This window comes from Chrysemys picta, chromosome 5 (assembly GCF_011386835.1).
Source record: "Chrysemys picta bellii isolate R12L10 chromosome 5, ASM1138683v2, whole genome shotgun sequence".
Classification (NCBI taxonomy): Eukaryota; Metazoa; Chordata; order Testudines; family Emydidae; genus Chrysemys; species Chrysemys picta.
Window position 1 is genome coordinate 95,152,923 of NC_088795.1, and position 17,558 is coordinate 95,170,480.

General features: G+C 44.7%; 1 protein-coding gene across 6 annotated transcripts in view; it reads left to right on the forward strand.

The window, feature by feature from the left end:
* GABRA4 (gamma-aminobutyric acid type A receptor subunit alpha4) overlaps nucleotides 1-17,558 on the forward strand; it is a 104,907-nt gene that overhangs the window by 72,812 nt on the left and 14,537 nt on the right. The gene's annotated exons all lie outside the window — the stretch shown is intronic.

Genomic DNA, 17,558 nt, shown 5'->3' on the forward strand with positions numbered 1-17,558 from the left:
TCAGCCGGGGCATCAAAGCCAACAGCGGGGGCGTTATTAACCCGGTCCAGCGCCAATCCGGTATAAAAATATAAATTACTTTTTTCCATAGCTAAAAGATTTACCCTTCTCAGGGGGAAACTAACCCTTTCCAGGGGGAAACTAACCCGTGCCTGGGGGAAACTAACCCGTGCCTGGGGGAAACTAACCCTTACCAGGGGGAGTCAACCCGTACCTGGGGGAGGCTACCCTTACCAGGGGGGCATCCATGTGGCACCATATGGGGCTGCCCAACCCCATCCCACACCCCACTAAATGTGGGATGTGGGTTCGTCCTCCGCAATCCGCCTGGCTATCCAAGCCAGTTACCGACTCTCACCACGAGGAGGTAGCGGTTGGACTTGCAATCCAGAGGCTTTCCTCAAAGAGGGGTCCCAAACAGCATAATGTCGAGCTCTAACGGGTGTGTGAGAAAAGGCTCAGATCTTGGTAGGGGTTGCCCCATTGACCGGGCTCACGCCCACCCCCACCTCACCGATAACCCATTCTCTCACTACCCTCAGGCAATGTTTCCGTCCAAGCCCGACAGCTGAGAGGGTCCAGAGACGCATGGAGAGCCATTAAGCCTCCCTGTGCCTTGTCCCCTAACTGCCCCCTCCTGAGCCCCCCCACCTGTACTCTGACTGCCCAAAACATTACACCCCCAACCCCCAGACAGCCCCCCCCGAACTCCTGACCCATCCAACCCTGCTCCCTGTCTCTTGACTACCCCCCCTCCCCAGAACCTCCCTGCCGCTTCTCTGACCCCCTGGCCCCCTTACTGTGCTGCAGAGCGACGCGCTCGACAGCGGGGGAGGGGAGCAGGGTCGGAGCTCCAGACTGCCGGAGGCCGAGGCAAACGGCCGGCCGGCGATCTGCAAATGCGGGGGGGAGGGAGGGAGAGAGAGGAGGGGAGTGGTCTCAAGCTGCAGGGGAGAGGAGGGGGAAGTGGACAAAGGGCTCAGGCTGCCGGAGCCCCGTGCGAGTGGTACCATCCAGCCGGCTGCCCTGTAAGCCCCGCACGCTCTGCATGGGGGGGAAGTCCGGACATTGACAAATTCCCCCCGGACGCTATTTTTAACTGAAAAAAGCCGGACATGTCCGGGGAAATCCGGATGAATGGTAACCCTATCTTAGTGATACTGCCATGGATGAAGACAGACTCTAACTCTGGGCCTGCCAAATTATGGAGAGTGCACGTGCACATGAATTTAACATTTGCTTTTCTCCACATAACCGTAAAACCCTCTTTAGTCTATATTATGGCTATATCCTTCCCCTTTAAAACAGCAACACAATAAGCCTATTATTCTGAATTGTTGGTACAGTATCTCTGACCTAAACAGAGACCCTATTGCTATAGAATCTAGTGTCATAAAGGGACCTTTACAGCTCTGGAAGAACATGCTTCCATAGCAATGAAAGCTTCCTTGCAGTGCACAATTGCTGCAAAAGCAGTCCTGGGACCTTCCATGAGGTTGCTCTGAATATGTCTGGAGTAGGATGGGGCGGACAAAGCACTGCTAAAGTGTTGTCTCAGCAGCTCCAGGAGCCACAGCAGCACTTCAGCAGTCTGGGTCCAGGACTGCTGAAGTGTTGTTGTGGCTTACTCAATTCTAAATAGTTCTGAAGCTGATTTGCAAATATGTGACCCTAAACGTATCACATTCCTGCTTATCAGCAGTTGGTGATAGTCTTGAGACTAATGGCTAGAGACCTACAAAGAGGATTTATGCACTACTACTACTGATAGTTCTTTAGCTGAACTAATAGTAGATTTACTTTTTTTGAATTCAGATCCCAATAGGGCATGTTCCTCATACAAACTGTGAAAGCAATTTTAAATGAAAGAGAATGATTTAAAACTGCTATGTAGAACACTAGTGTGCTGCAAGAGGACTCTCAAAACACTTCGCTGAGAGCTAGAAAGGGGCTTGGCAAAGAACTTTGCCTAATGCTGCACCAGCATATGACTTTCTTACAGCTTGCACAATTCTCAATATTTTGCATCACAGACATATTCAGTGGGGTTTGCATAATTTGATGCACTATAAATACTTTTATCATTGCTTCAGCATTCCCATACTAATACTGCATTTCCTGTGACTTGTCTAAGACATCTATCCTGCAATATTTTAAATGTATGTACTTGCTTGTTTTATACTTGACCAGGTCTCATCACGAGGGATGTAAAATGGGTGTGTTGATTTGTTTTATTTGTTTTAAAACAACATGACTAAATTTGTCATTTCAGTGTGTATATTAATATGTTGTTGATCCAGTTGTAAATCTCAGGTCAGCTACTATGCACTGTTTCAGTTCATGCTAAATTGGCAATCTGACTTCACTGAAGTGCAAAATTGGCTTGCTTGTCATAAACTGGTAAAACATGGGAAAAAAAAACAATCTAGTACCTGATTTTTTGGGCTCAAGTCAAGGATTATGTATGCTCAGAGGAAGTTTCAAAATTTGCACTTTAGATGAACAGCTGTTATAGTGTGCAAACCTTGTTAAATATTGAAGAGTTTTTTGATTGACTCTCATTTGAAAATCATTCTAGTGTGATAGCAAACAACAATAACCAGCGGTTTTAGCCTTACTTTATGGACACAGGGAATGATCTGTGAGTTGATTTTGTGAGTGATTTATTACTCTATTTTGGTGGTGTGATGTATTTTCTCCTATAAGGTGACCAACACAACCTTGCTGCAGGAACCTGCCATAAGATTTAATGATAAATCTATCCAATCTATGTTGAACTATGCTAACAGCATACTTCATTATGTTTTCTATGGTCAATTGCATGTGCTTCCACTTGGAAAGAGAAGGGCACAGCATTAATTACAATATTTATGCATGCCTGCAAGGAAGTTTGCCTAGTATCCTACCATCATGCCAAGTCAAATAGATTGAATTTCTGCACTAAGATTTTTTTAAAGGGTTGTGTTTGAAAATTCTTGAGATTTGAAGAGCCAGCACAAAGTCATTTGTCCATTGCAATCAGTCCCATTGAAAAAAAAAATCTATAAAACAACATTCAGAATGTTTTGATTATTTAATATTAAGGGATGAACTTTAAATTGTTTGACAACAATAAGGATTTCAAAAGCCAATTGTACGCTGCAGTTGGTATTACTGTTTGAAATATAAGAGTTTCCATCTTCACTAAAGAAATATCAGCTGGCCAAAATATTGGCTGACTGCCAAAATGGTTAGCACTGATAAGGAAAATAAACCTATTTTGAATTGAATAGATTATTAGAGGATCTTATTTCAAGAACAGTCCACTTTAATTCATCTATTTAGTATTCAATAGATGCTAATATTAAGAGACACTCCTTTCATATTCGCATTATTACTCTAGGAAAAAACAAATGAGAATAAAACTTTGAGAAGATGTGCTAGAAATAGCCAATCGTTTTTATAACAATTTTCTCTTGCACCCAGCATCTCATTTGAGATGCCTCATCTTGTCATAACCAGAATATATATTTGCTCTGAGAAATGAAATCATAAATATATCATTCCATGGGTCTGTATTTTTTTCAGATCATATCCCAGCATAGTTTTCTTGATTATTTATTATTGGTGTAACTCCAGCAATCAGTGCCAGGTGCTTTACAAGCAGTTAAGAAGATTGCTGCTCTGAACAGTTTATAATATAAATGGCCTTATCCTGCTCACCTTGATATCAGTAGCAAAACTTCCATTGGCTTCATTGATGAAGGATAGGCCCCTCTGTAAATTAGCTCTAGTTTAACCTGAAAAATACAAGCTTATTTGTTATGTAAATCATTTAGAGCAGTGGTCTCCAAACTTTTTTGATCACGCACCCTTATCAGTAAAAAAATTTTGAGCACGCATCCCCTGCTGTGCCGGCTCTACCATTTTTGCCTAAGCAAAAAAAAAAAAAAGAAAGTCGCTCTGACTTCCGCCCGAACTGCCGAAGCAAAAAACGCTCCTCCTGATGCGCACCCCGAAGGATCCTCTTGTGCACCCCCTGAGGTGCGCACACCCCACTTTGGAGACCGCTGATTTAGAGGACCAGGCAGACACAGTATCTGTGTGACCTGTGTTATCATTACCGGTAGTGTGTGGCATGTTGTCCCTTTTATGGGCAATCTCCTGTTGCTGCCAGCTAATAGAGTTACTCATTTGAGTGGTAGAGGTTTGTGCAGGGAGTCATTATGAAGTCATTACACTCTCACATGCTCATCTGCCTTTAACAGGGAAAGTACAGAATTCACACTAGCATAGTGTTTGCCATCACCCCCTTTAGGGGCTGCTTTATTAACAGCAGGAGGCTATTATCCTCTAATGGAATTACTCTGTTAGAGCAAGTGGTAGCAATCTGCTTTGTGATGCTAAAGGCCATGGGTTTGAACCCTACTGATAACAGGGAGGGAGTTATTATATCTCTGCCATCAGGTCAAACTATTTGTCCAACTTCCAGAAATTTTTTTTTGCAGTCTTGTGGTATGGTGAGCCAAAAGGCTGTTACCACTTTTCTCTCACAGGATTTACAAGTCCTCCACATTTTTCTCACCTTCAGACTAGATTACAGCAATGTACTTTACTTTGGGGTGTCCTTGAAGTTCATTTTGAAGCGCCAGCTGATGCAGAATCCAGGTGCCTGCCTCCTAAGTGGGGGCCACTGCTGAGAATGCATAATGCCTATGCTCAAGTCTGCACTAAATTCCACGGTGTTAGTGATAATCTTTGAGATCCGGAGCAGACTGAAACTTGGCTGTCTGAAAATCCACATCTTGCACTGTAGCCTCTCATAGCCGTTACACCCGAATGGGAGGCTGTTGCTACTGGTTTCTGGGATTGACCACACCAGAGCCAGCAGCAGAGCTTCTTCCTCAATTGAGGAGACCCTGGAATTAGAGCAAAATACAAAAATGGAGATCATCAAAACTGTCTAAGGGATTTGCACATTCTAGTCCCATTAAAATTAATGTGAATTGGGCATGCGGATCCTTCGGGATTTGTAAAAGCTCACTGAAAATATTCTTATTGGATAAGATTCACAGCTGCAGAGCCAAGGTTCCTGGCAGCAGAAAGTCCTCTTAGAATGTGATGCAGCATAGCAACCCCTACCTAGGTGGAGGGTATCAGACTGGTGAGTACACCCAAAGAGTGGGTGGGTCTGCTCAGAGTGGGGATGGGGTGCCTGTTTCATTGGCAATAAGTGATGTGGCAGGCAGGTGGCATTGCAAGAATGAGATCTTTATTAAGCATGCTATCTGAGACCAGTGTTACATGCTCCAAATCTACTGTCCGAGGGGTAGCATCCGGGATGTAGCCTGCATTCCTGAGTGCCTGCTGCCACACCGCACTAGATTCTTCCTGAAACCTGACCTTATTCCTTTGTTCAGTTCGACTCATCCTTCTCACTGTGTCAGCCAGCCATGCAGCAGAGTCAGTCTCCTAGCAACACACTGGGTGCAGCGGATTCTGGCAGGGGCTGCCTGATTGATGGAGGGGCAGAGCTAAGCTATTACTTGACTCATCAGCATCCAGAGCTTGCTGGCTGATCAATGTGTTCCATGTCTGCTGATGTGCTTGGTCCTGTTTCCTGGGCATGCTCTTGTGCCTGTTTCAGTTCCTGCCCTTCAGCTTTCCTTGATACCCCCTGGCTCTGCTTCCCCCACCACTTCTCTGGCTCACTCATTGGCTCTGGCTTTTGGCTTCTGATCCCTGGTTCTCATTCTTGCCTTTGCTCTCCACTATGCCCATAACCCTGACTCTGGCCCATCTCAGTTCCACCCTCTAACTCCAGGCCAGGCCACTATCCTGGCTCTGACCATTAGCCGTGACCATCCACATTTGGATCATGATCCTGACAGTTTGTGCAGCCCAAGAGACAAAGACCGATGATCAGATTTGACCTCCATTACCCTGAGGGAATTAATGGACACCTTGCTGATGCTGGAGACTCAGATCATGGCTCTGCAGGTGCAGGTCTTGCTGACCAGGTTCCTAGGAAACCAAAGATCCTGCCGCTGGCCCAATTTCCCAATGACTATGGGAAATTTTGCAGCTTCCTGAATCAGTGTTAGCTCCTGTACATGCTACAACTCCTATCATTTCCCACTGACTAGGCTCTAGTGGAGCTCATTATCAGACTATTAACTTGTCTAGCCACCGCATTACAGTTATGATTGCCCCAATGACCTGCAGCCCAGAGCTGGCTGACAGTCCCTTCAGTTGTATTTACTACTTCTCAGAACCACAACTCCAAACGCTCCGGGAATACCTCAGTGAGAATTTAGAGGAGGAGTTTGTTCATCCTTCTACTAAGGGGGCCCTGATCTTTTTTTTGTGGCAAAAAAGATGGCTCCTAGTGTCCTGTGTTGATTACCAGGCTCTGAATAGAGTGACAGTTTGAAACAGATACCCTTTGCCACTTATTAATGAACTTTTTGAAAGACTTGGCTTTTCCAGAGTTTTTTCTAAACTGGACTTTCATGGAGGCTACAGTCTGGCTTGTATCAGGGAATGCAACAAGTGGAAGACTTCGCAGTTGTGTGCTTGATACGGGCGTTTTGAGTAATTAGAGTAAGTAGAAAGAACATCTGCCTTGGATCAGCTAAAGAAAGTGTTCACTTCAGCTACCCATGGTCTTGTGCATCCAGACCTTGCCAGACCTTTTACCATGGAAGCAGATGCCTTGAACTTTGCTGTTGTGACTGTATTTTTGCAAAATGCAGATCCTTGTAACCAACTCCATCCTTGTGTATACTATTCATGTAAGCTAATTCCTGCTGAAAAAAAAATGGTATCTGAGACAAGGAGCTGCTTGCAATTAAAACAGCATTCAAAGAATGGAGACATCTTTTGTAGGAGGCTCAGTTCCCAGTCCAGGTCTTCACCAATCACAAGAACTTAGAATATCTTTCTAAGTCCATAATTTTAATCAATGGCAGATCTGTTGGTCACATTTCTTTGCCATTTTATTGTTACCTCCCTCCCTCAATCCATTTGAGATTGAAGAGCATTCCAATGCTGGCTACCCGAATCCTTGAAAGTCCACCTGTTTTTTTCAGTTGTTCCTCCTGAAGCCCTACACAGAACATCCCTTCCCTGGCCACTCTGCTCCACCAGCTCCCTCCTGTGGAGGTTCAGAGTCCGGAAGAATGTGAAATCAGAGAAATCCTGGATTCTAAGTGAATCCAAGGTTGACTTTACCACTTGGTGGACTGGAAGAAAGGTTTTGGGAACCAGATGGGAATATTCATGCTCCAGACCTTGTACCCACTTTTCACCAGAAAAACCCAGGAAAACTAAGGCCTAAGCCCCTAAAAGGTACCCTCAGAGTGGAGGAGGAGGTACGATCAGGGAGCCAGCTGCTGCAGTGTCAGTCTCCTAGTAACACAGTGGGCACAGCTGATCCTGGAAGGGATTGATTGGTGGAGGGGCAGAGCTAAGCTACTACTTAACCCAGGAGCAGCTAGAGCTTGCTGTCTGCTCCAGGTGTTCCATGCCTGCAGCTGCACTTGGTCTTGCTTCCTGTGCCTGCTCCTGCCCAGACGGCTCTTGTGCCTACTTCAGTTCCTGCCCTTCTCCATCCTTGACACCCCAGGCTCTGAGTTCTGGTGCTGCTTTCTGACAGCTCCAGCTCATGTATTGGCTCTGGCTTGGTCCCTGGCCCTGACTTCCAGCTCTGCTTCCTGACCTGTCTCCCACTCACTCATTGGCTCTGATTTTCAGCTTCTGATCCCTGGTTCCCAACCTTGATTCTGCTCTTGACCAAGTCCCCAGATGTCCCATGGTCCTGATTCTTGACTCCAGCTTGGCTTAGCTCTGCTCTCCAGGCCTGGCCACCTCCATGGCTCTGATGATTAGGCACGACCATCAATGTCCCAATCATAATCCTGATGCCTGGTAATCATTCAGAGAATCTCCTGGGTAGACTTTGCTGGAGATCTCTGTACGGCGCCTCAGTGGGAGCTTAAAGCTGCCCTTCTGTGGTGGAGGTTGGCTGTACCACTCCCTGCTTTTCCGCTGGGATGAATACTTAGTTGGATAATCACTGTACCTTCTAGGTTGCCTCAAAGCCATTTAATTTTTGCTTTTCCCCCACTAGTTCTTATGCCTCCAAAATCCAAGACTTTAAATGTTACCCATTGCCAGTAGGTTTGTGTAATTTGGGTATTCAAATACTTTGCTGCTGTGGCAATAGGTGCTCAAAACAAAAATGAATAAAAATGTTTCCTTGTGCTGTTAGTATTGTCATTATGATATTGTCCCCTCTCTTTCACCAAGTGCATACACCACGCCGCCTAGACCTGCACAGTTTTGGGAAACATTTAATGTAGAAGTGGAATGCTATATTAAGTCTATATTGTGGTTGGCATTGTAGTGCCTGATCTAACTTCCATTCACCTCAGTGGAATTGGACTGGGCCTTTAAACAGTTCCATTGTTGCTTTTCTTGGTGCTGTTAGAAGGCTCTTGAAAGGATATCAAACTGAGAGGAGGTTGGCTGAAATCAGTGCCTTTCTGGATGCAATGTAATATGACTCGTCTTTGCTTATATTATAGTTCAAAGGCCAGAATCTAAACTCCGTTTCACTGGTGGAAAATCCAGTGCAGTCCCCTTTATTGATAACGGATTTACACTAGTGTAACTGAGAACAGAATTTGGCCCCAAATCTCCAAATATGCTTTCTAATTTCCATGTATTGGGCATTTTATGGTGCCAGCAAGTGATGTCCAAAATTCACCAGAATCCCACAGGCTATTCTGGTTTATTGTACAATATTATATAGTGACAATATAAAATGAAGTGTAATCTGTATGGTGTCTTCAGAAATGTAAATTTTAGTGTGAACAACAGAGTGTCTGTGTGTGTGTGTGTGTGTGTGTGTGTGTGTGTGTGTGTGTGTGTGTGTGTGTGTGTGTGTGTGTACACCTTTCCCCCCCTGCAATATTAAGAAAAAAGTTTAATACAGTCTAAATACATGGTTAGCCCATTTTCACTGGCTAAGACAATTTCAAAACAGGGCTTCATGGTGATTAAAGGATTAGATTGCTCCTGCCCTTATTTGCCTGTTTAGGGAAGTAGCCACCCCTTCCTCCCCCGACCCACTCTGCCCCAACACTCCTCCTGCTCATATTGCAATTCCAGGTGCCATGGGGAAAACTGGGACTACTCCCTGCCAGGATCAACTGGAAGGGGAGGGAATGGATAGGAGTAGAAAGTAGGAGGAACCCTGGATGCACCTCCTCTTATTCACAAACAGCAGCTGATGGGGCACTAAGGTGGGGTGGGGGGTGGGACAAAATTAAGCTGGTCTATGAAAACAAATGATAAGGCAAGTGGGGGCCAGAGGATTAATTGTGACTCTGAATCATAATTCATTCTTTGTTCTTGGGGCCATGCAGCTATTTTACAATCTAGCCCATATTGATTGGAGACTTGATATTCATAGGGCAAAATTCTCTCCATCCACATAAAACTCAAGTATCTGGATTATCTGCAGGTAAAGTGCAGAAGGGGAGGGGAGGGGGTTAAATCCAAAACTCCCAACCTGGGACCAGAGTGTAACTGTTTCTCTTGTCCCCACTCCATAACTCCTATCCCAACCTATCAGCTGGAATATTGGCTGCACCCCCTATGTGCACGATATGTGGGATTAATGGATTCATATAAATGCTGATCAAACCCACCCACATCGTAGCCTTCCATGCTGATCTGTGCAGGGCTGCCATGGAGACACTATCTGTGTCACATGGAGGAGAATGCAGTCACCCTTATACAGCTGCTTCACCCCAGTTCTCTCCCCATACAGAGATTACATTGTAAAAAGGGCTTTGGGCAGGCCCTCTGCACTGCAGGTGCATGTCACCCAAGTAGAGCCAAAACGTATGTACTAATAGCTCTGTACATAAGAGATTAATACACCCATTTTAAGAACTCCAGTGCTATCTTTTCTGCAAAACAGCACTGTTGGTTTGGACAGTGCTCGTTAGTGAATCACATCTGTTTAAGCGTTGCAAGCCTTCAGCTGATGTGTGATTCTCAGAGTCTGGTATACAGTCAGTTTACAGCGACGTCACAGCAAATGCACATTCCAACTCGTACTGAATGTATAGTTTTATTTTAGTTTTTATTTAGATATCTTAAAATCTGTTTGGGGTTATAAGCAACCCTGTTGCAGAGGTATGTAAACTGCACATCCGTGCATGCGGCAATACAGTTTGAATAGTGACGTAGCCTTTCTATTTCAAATGGAATCATTAGTGTTTCTTTCAGGAAGTATCATTTCTCCTTCTTTTTACAGAGTAATTCAGCCCTTCACTTATTCAAGCTGCAGCACCATAAATAAATAAACAAACATGGCAATTAGCAGCCGGCAATGGAAAAGGGAGATATTTAAAACCTAAGAGAGATTCTGAAATAAATTATTGCAACTGAACTGGCATATGCTATCAGTGGTCAGTTACTTTGACGTCCGTTTCTTGAGGATATACATGAAATTGCAGGGACTGTGTTTTACCTTTTAGATAAAAACGTAACTATAAACTTTTGAGGATAGTAGGTACAGGTGTGTGCATGAAATATACTCTAAAACTAGAACATTCTGCAACCAGAAAATGTCATGGTTGCAACATTGATAGGTAAATAAAAGCATCACAACTGTATATTTGACATTTTGTCAAAGTGCTGTACTAAGGAACCACTAAGTCATGTGCTAAAAATATTTCCATCTGTTTGCTTTTTTGGTTACATTATTTGCATTATGAAAAATACAATTCTACAATATATCAGCTCATGGTCTTGGTGCTAAAGGGAGAGTTATATTTTTATGACCCTGCAATTTAGCCTTTTCTTTTGTTGATGTTTTGATGTTTACTGTTGAGCTTTTGTTGTCCGGACTAAAGCAGAGTGAATAATTTGAAACATATATATTCAATGGATTTAGGGTTTTTTCTGTTCATGGAAGATCTTCAGGCAGAACACAGTTTCTTCAAATGTATTCCTTATTGGAGTTTATTTGAGGAATATCTTTTTAAAAACTTTACCCTATAAACTGATCACTGATATTACTAGTTTGAGCCGTATTGTTTGTGTGATTGGTCAGATCAGTCACATGGCACTGTTCCCTGATTACATAAGCACTTCTGGTACCAGAACTTGCATGTTTGAAGTTAAAAATTCACTTTCTGAGAAAACTTGCACATGCAATCTTTGAAATTCACTTTCTGGGTACATGTTTGCCAGTAAAGCTTGAGTGCTCATGTGTTAGCAATCATCAGACACAAAAGGAATAAGGAGACTTTTTAAAAAGAATTAATTAATATTAGTGGATATTTCCCCCCTGATTGTTACATAGATTTGTAAGGCTGGAAGGAACATTGGGTTCATCTAGTCTCACCTCCTGAATAACACAGATCATAGAATTTCCCTGTTACCCCTGTACAGAGCCCATTAACTTGTGTTTGGCTAAAGCATATGTTCCACGAAGGCCACCAGTCTTGATATGAAGACATTCAAAGATGGAGAATCCACCTCTTTCTTAGATAGTTTGTTCAAGTGGTTAATCACCTTCTCTGTTTAAAAAAATAAATTGTGTCTGATTTCTAATTTGAATTTGTCTAGCTTTTAACTTCCAGCCATTGACTCTTGGTATGTCTTTCTCTGCTAGAATAAACAGTCCTTAATATCTGGTATTTTCTATCTGTGATGGTACTTCTACATGGTAACCTCTGACTTCTAATAGGAACTGTACTCCATTGTATTTATTTTTTATTTCAAGATTTCTTTTCTAGATTTGAAAATTTTCCTTTTCATTCAGAAAGTCCCTAACATCTAGAAATAGCAATGCCTTTTTAGGGGTTGTATGTATTTGTCATAGCTAGAAGTGTAGATTCAATTTTTGATGGAACAATATCTCCCCTAACTTAGATTGCTCTGAACTTTCTGTTCTATTTAGAGCCACCCCTAAATGTTCAAACTTATCCAGCAGTGATAGCAGATCTTTTCAGCACATTATGTTTTTCTTTCATTAATGATTATGGGTTATATTAGGAAATCTTAAGTTCTTCTTTATTGTCCTTTCCCACATTTTGGAAGAATTTGTTGGGTCAGTACTTTTCATACAAATAAGACTAGTTTATTCATCAGTTCAATGACAGTGTGGGTCTGGAGAATCAGTTATTGCTGGCAAACATGCAAAATTGTTTCCCTCATTTCAGGAACATCATTGGGCTGTGTATCATTAATTCCTCCAAGCCACATAAAGCAGGTTTGCTACGGTAGGTAATCTGTTGACCAAGGGATAGATTCACAAAAGGACTTAGACTTTTAGGCATCCAGGAAAGCATGGGATTCACAAAGGCTGCGGTAGGCATCTGGGCTCCTTCTAGAATGAATGGGGAGAGAGAGGCACCTAAGAATGGAATTATCCTGCAGAACACCACAGTAAAGCTGCTGATGTGACATTTGCAACAGCTCAGTTTTTATGTGATTGCCATTTAAATGTATTAAATAGCTAAGATTGGTACAGTGCCTTGAGGATGGAACATTGAAATGGCAGTCTATTTTCAAGGTACTGTGATCACTTTACCAAATATAACTCTCCTGAATTCCTGATATACTTGTTTGTTTTGGAGAGAAAGATACGTGTGTGTGTGTTTAGTCAGATGGATAGGAGTTATCAAGAGTGCTGCCATTGTTGGTGAGGTCTGCTGCAGCCTGTCCATTAGTGGTGATGGTAAATAGCCACATGACTTTGGAATTCTAGCCTGTTTGCTCTTAGACCTATTTATTTCCACTTCTAAGTCACATTTTTATGTCTTATCTTTTATGTTAGTTGGATATTAGTTGAAGGAAAGGAATGTTAGTGTTTTATCTATAGCGGGCTTCGATGGTTTTTTTAATCACAGTACAGAGATGAAATAACATGTAATCATTTGGTAGAGGCATATGTACTTGTGTTTCACTTGGTGCAATATTTCAATATTAGCTCTTTTCAGTATTTCAATATGTATATCGATTAAAACAAAAAAACTGGGGTGAATATTTATTTTTCTGTTTTCAACAAAATAAAAATGTCTAATTGAGTATAAAGTAGTGAATAACTTTCTGCTGCCAAGATTAAATGCATGCTATGAAAGGGTATATGGAATACATAAAGAGAAGTTTCCACCCACTTGGCCTTTTAATAGCAGTTATTCTAAATCTGCAGTTTTTTGCTTCATAACACAATTTGAGCTTGCAAATATTGCATGTGGAGTGCAGTCATTGCCTTTGAAAAGTCAGCATTTGCCAGCAATTACCACACAGTGGCATCTAGGAGAGTACAGTATGTCAGTATCCTTGGGCCACAATGTGTCAACTTGGAAAATAGGGGCCAGATTCCCTGGTGAACTCCAGCTGCTTTGAGTTGCACCAGTGATACAAAGCAGGTAAACCAAGTTTACCAAAAGCTGGATTTAAAGCTGTTTTACATCACCAAAGCTGTAAGAACATACCAGTGAATCTGAGCCCAGAGTTAAAAATATGAATGTCGCTGTCATAGGGGGCTTGGAGGGCAAGGGGGCCTAGTGGTTAGTGCACCAGACTTCTGGCCCCTTGCCCTTCTGTCAGGGCGGTATTGATATCTGTTGCTGACCTTAGGTCAGTAATCTTCAGCTTTCTACCAGCATCTGGGTTTCAGCCCTTAAAGGGATGTGATATGGGGACCTGGGCCAATCCAGGGCCCTGTGGAAAGTAACTCTGGCGAGGTCCTCCCTGCAGTAAGTCCAAGTTCACTTCCCTGGGCTACTTCCTACCAGGAGGCCCTTCAGTTTGGGGCTTGGCCCCTATAGTGCAGTCCGTCTCTCAACAACAACAAAAAGTCCAAGGGCCCTACAGGTTCTCAGAAGGGGTGGTGGTAGGAGAAGGCACTGTCTGGGGGGGCCTGCTGGGTGGTCCCCTCTCAGGTTCAACTTTCTGTCTAGCTTCCTGGAGAAGCATTCCTCTCTCCTGCAGCCTGTCCATCACCCTTTGCCTGGGCTTCTGAGCTCCCATTTAACCGGCTCTTCCAGATGGAGCATGCTCAGCAGGCCTATAGGGGCAGGGCTACTTGGTCCCAGTATTGTCTTTTTAACACCTTCGGACCCTTTGGATACCCCATCACACACCCTCCCACTCAGCCACCAAGTTGTGATGTCACAGGGCTGATCCATGTCTCCTCTGGCTCATAGAAGAAATTGCCATTTTTGTTTTTCCTGCCTGTGCGGTGGGACATGTAGCAGCTGTATGGCTGCAGCGAGAGATACCACGGTACGATGCATAGATTGTGGTCTTTCATGGAGTTCAGGAGAGATGCATGGTCTGCTACTAGACAGAAGGGCTGCTTCCATAAGTAATATCACAGGACAGCAACAGCTGATTTTCTCAGTGACTGAGCCAGGGCCTCTTTCTCAGTGACTGAGCATGCCACCTCTCAGGGGAACATCTTTCTACAGAGAAAGAGGATGGGATGCTCTTCTACACTGAATTCTTGAGACAGCAGTGCCCTGAGCATTTGCACAATAAATGGTTTTGTGAACTTTGGGTGGAATAGCACTGGTTCCAGGATCAACTGGTCTTTTAATGCTTTGAATGCCTCATCAGTTTTTCATCCAACAGATTTATTGGGGTACTGAATCCTTTATCAGGTCCATCAAAGGGTCAGTAGTGGTAGCAAAGGTGGGGGTACTGTCAGAGACTCATCCCCGACAGTCCCAATAAACAGCGAACTTGCTTCTTGGTGGAGGGGATGGAGCAATCTGCTAAGGCTTGGACTTTGTCCACCAGAGATCGTAATTTTCCCCCTCTCATTATATACCCCAGGTAAGTGACTTCTTTGGTGGCAGCCAGGTGGCACTTGATTGGGTTGGCCATAAACACTGCCTCCATAAGAGCTTGTAGTTTGCAATAATGTGCCTTATATGGTCAGCCCACTCTTCACTATTTATGAAAATTGTGTTAATGTAGGTGGCTGTTTATGCCCCATGTGGCTGCAGCACTTGAAAGGTGGCAGTGGCCCCAGGGATCCCAAAGGGCATGGTCTTAAATTGATACCACCAAATTGGATGGAGAAGGCAGTTGTCTCTTTAGACTTGGGCATCAAGGGTATCTGACAATACTCTTTCATTAGGTCAAGAGTGGATTATATACTCTGCTGCTTCCAGGCTACAAAGTCCATCTTGCCAGACAACAAGCCCACATTGAGGGGTAGTGGGTGGACCCTTACTGCTCCAGTGTGGCCCCAGTGCATGGTCATTTATCAAGGACAGTCCTTCCTCTGGGTCCTCGACATCTTCTAGGCACTCCTCTTATGGCACCCTTCCTCGACCACTGTGGCCATCTCCTGTTTTCTGAGGTCTGTTTTCTGAGGTTTTTTGGAGATTTTCTGCCTCCATTAGGGATGTGACACCCTCTGGACAACTTCTTCCAAAAACCACCAGTCACACCCCAGGATGACCAGATAGGCCAGGTCTTTGGCCAGAATGACCAGATAGGCCAGGTCTTTGTACCATCTTGGTGCGGTTTTGCACAGTCAGTTTCATCTCTCTCTCATTGTGTAGGGCTGTATATTTCCGTGGATGAACTGGAGGTAGATCATACCTCCGTGCTTCCCTCCTGGCCCCACCAACCATTCCCTGATCATGGTTCCTTGAATGGTCACTCTGTCCATTTGGACTAACATTTTCCTTGGGCCCCTTTTCTGAGCCTGGCTGTCTGAGGTCCAGGCCTGCTCATAATTACAATCCATGAATAGGTGGTCTTGCCAAAAATTGCTTTGTTGCCTACAGGCAAAGCAAAACCCTGCGGTTGAAGGCAATCCCATCACTGCTTCTCCCGGTGGAAATGGCCTCTGCGGGCCATTGGGTCCAAATCCCTCCTAACAGACTGAGGTTGGACTTCTGGGCTCTTTTGAGACCTTTGTGTCCTTTGTATCCTTACCCCCTGTGGTTGGGCATCCCAGTTCCCAGGGAACCTTTGGCTGGATTCGGAGGTCAGTAATATGTATGCCCTGGGTTCATGATGGGCTGACTTTGGGCATTTTTGCTTTGGACCCGAGGGATTTGAGATAGTTCTCCACCAGGGCAATGACCTCTGAGAATTTCAGGATGTTGCCTTATAATCCATGCACACACCCCTGTAGAGAGGATCTGTGTGTACTGTTCCATGCCTAGCTTCTATGCCACCTAAACCCCTGTGCAACCGTCTGGCAGCACCAGCAATGTTCTCTCAGACTCTGGGCAATGGCCCAGGGCTGAGCCCCCAAGCAAGAATTCCTCCTGGCAGGAACCACTGGCGGTAGGTTTTGGGAGAGATGTTCAGGCACCCAGAATTACTGCCTTGAGTTGGGTGTTATCCTGGGTGGCCACCACATTGAAGATCCAATATGCAGCCTGGACCAGGCCTGACAAGTGGAGGGTCAATAGGTTGGACCAGCTTTCCACTGGCCATGTAGTCATGGCAGCGACTCTCTTGAATGTGACGAGGAATGCTTCTGGGCCATCTGTGTGCCCCATCTTTGTCAGTTTCACCAGGATGGATGGCATTAGGGTGGTACCTCCCCCTCCCCTGGTGAGACTTGCTGCTGCCCCCAGTGGCTGAATGAGCATAATCATCTGCTTGATGAGCTGCACCTGTGTCCCCATTTCTTTAATCAGCTGCTGTTGCTGCTGCTGCTGGGCGGAGAGTGCTGGAGCCATTAGCTCTGCTGCTGCTGGGCTACCTGTTAATGGTTTTCCAGGGCCCATTTCAGCAACTTCTCAAAATTTATTTGTGCCTTCCATCTCCCCTTCTTTTCTGGCCAACTTTCAGATCTGGGACACTGTGCGCCCCACATTCTCTTCCATGTGTGATGTGGGATCAGAGGCTGGGGTGGCCTAGTGGTTAGAACTCCAGACTTCTGCCCCAGGCCTCCCTGTCAGGGTGGTAGCAATATCTGTTCCTGACCTTAAGCCAGGAATCTTCAGCTTTCCTCCTACATCTGGGCCTTGGCCCTTACGGGGTGTGGTAGTGGGACCCGAGCCCTCTCTCTCCACCAGGTCCCAGCACAAGGCAGCAACAGCAGCAGGATCCTCCCTGTAGTAAGTCCAGGTTCACTTCCCTGGGCTCTTCCATTTGGGGCATGGCCACTATAGGCCAAACAGTCAGTCTCTCAACCCCCCCCCCAAAAAAAGTCCAAAGGACAGGGCCCTGGGGATGGTGGATGGAGAAGGCACTGTCTGGGGGGGCTTACCTGCTCTGTGGTTCCCTCTCAGGCTCACCTTCTGTCTAGCTTCCTGGAGAAGCATTCCTCTCTCCTGCAGTCTGTCCACCACCCTTTGCCTGTACTTCTGAGCTCCCATTTAACCTGCTCCTCCAGTTTGCACATGCTCAGCAAGGCCAGAGGGGTGGAGTTACCTGGGCCAAGTATTATCCTTTAACTCCTTGAGGCTCAGTATGGGCTTTTTATTCCCAATCACAGCCCCAAAAGAGAAAAAAACAAGCCAAGGATCCTTAGATTAATGGTATCAAGTTTAAATTGATGTCACTTGATGCTG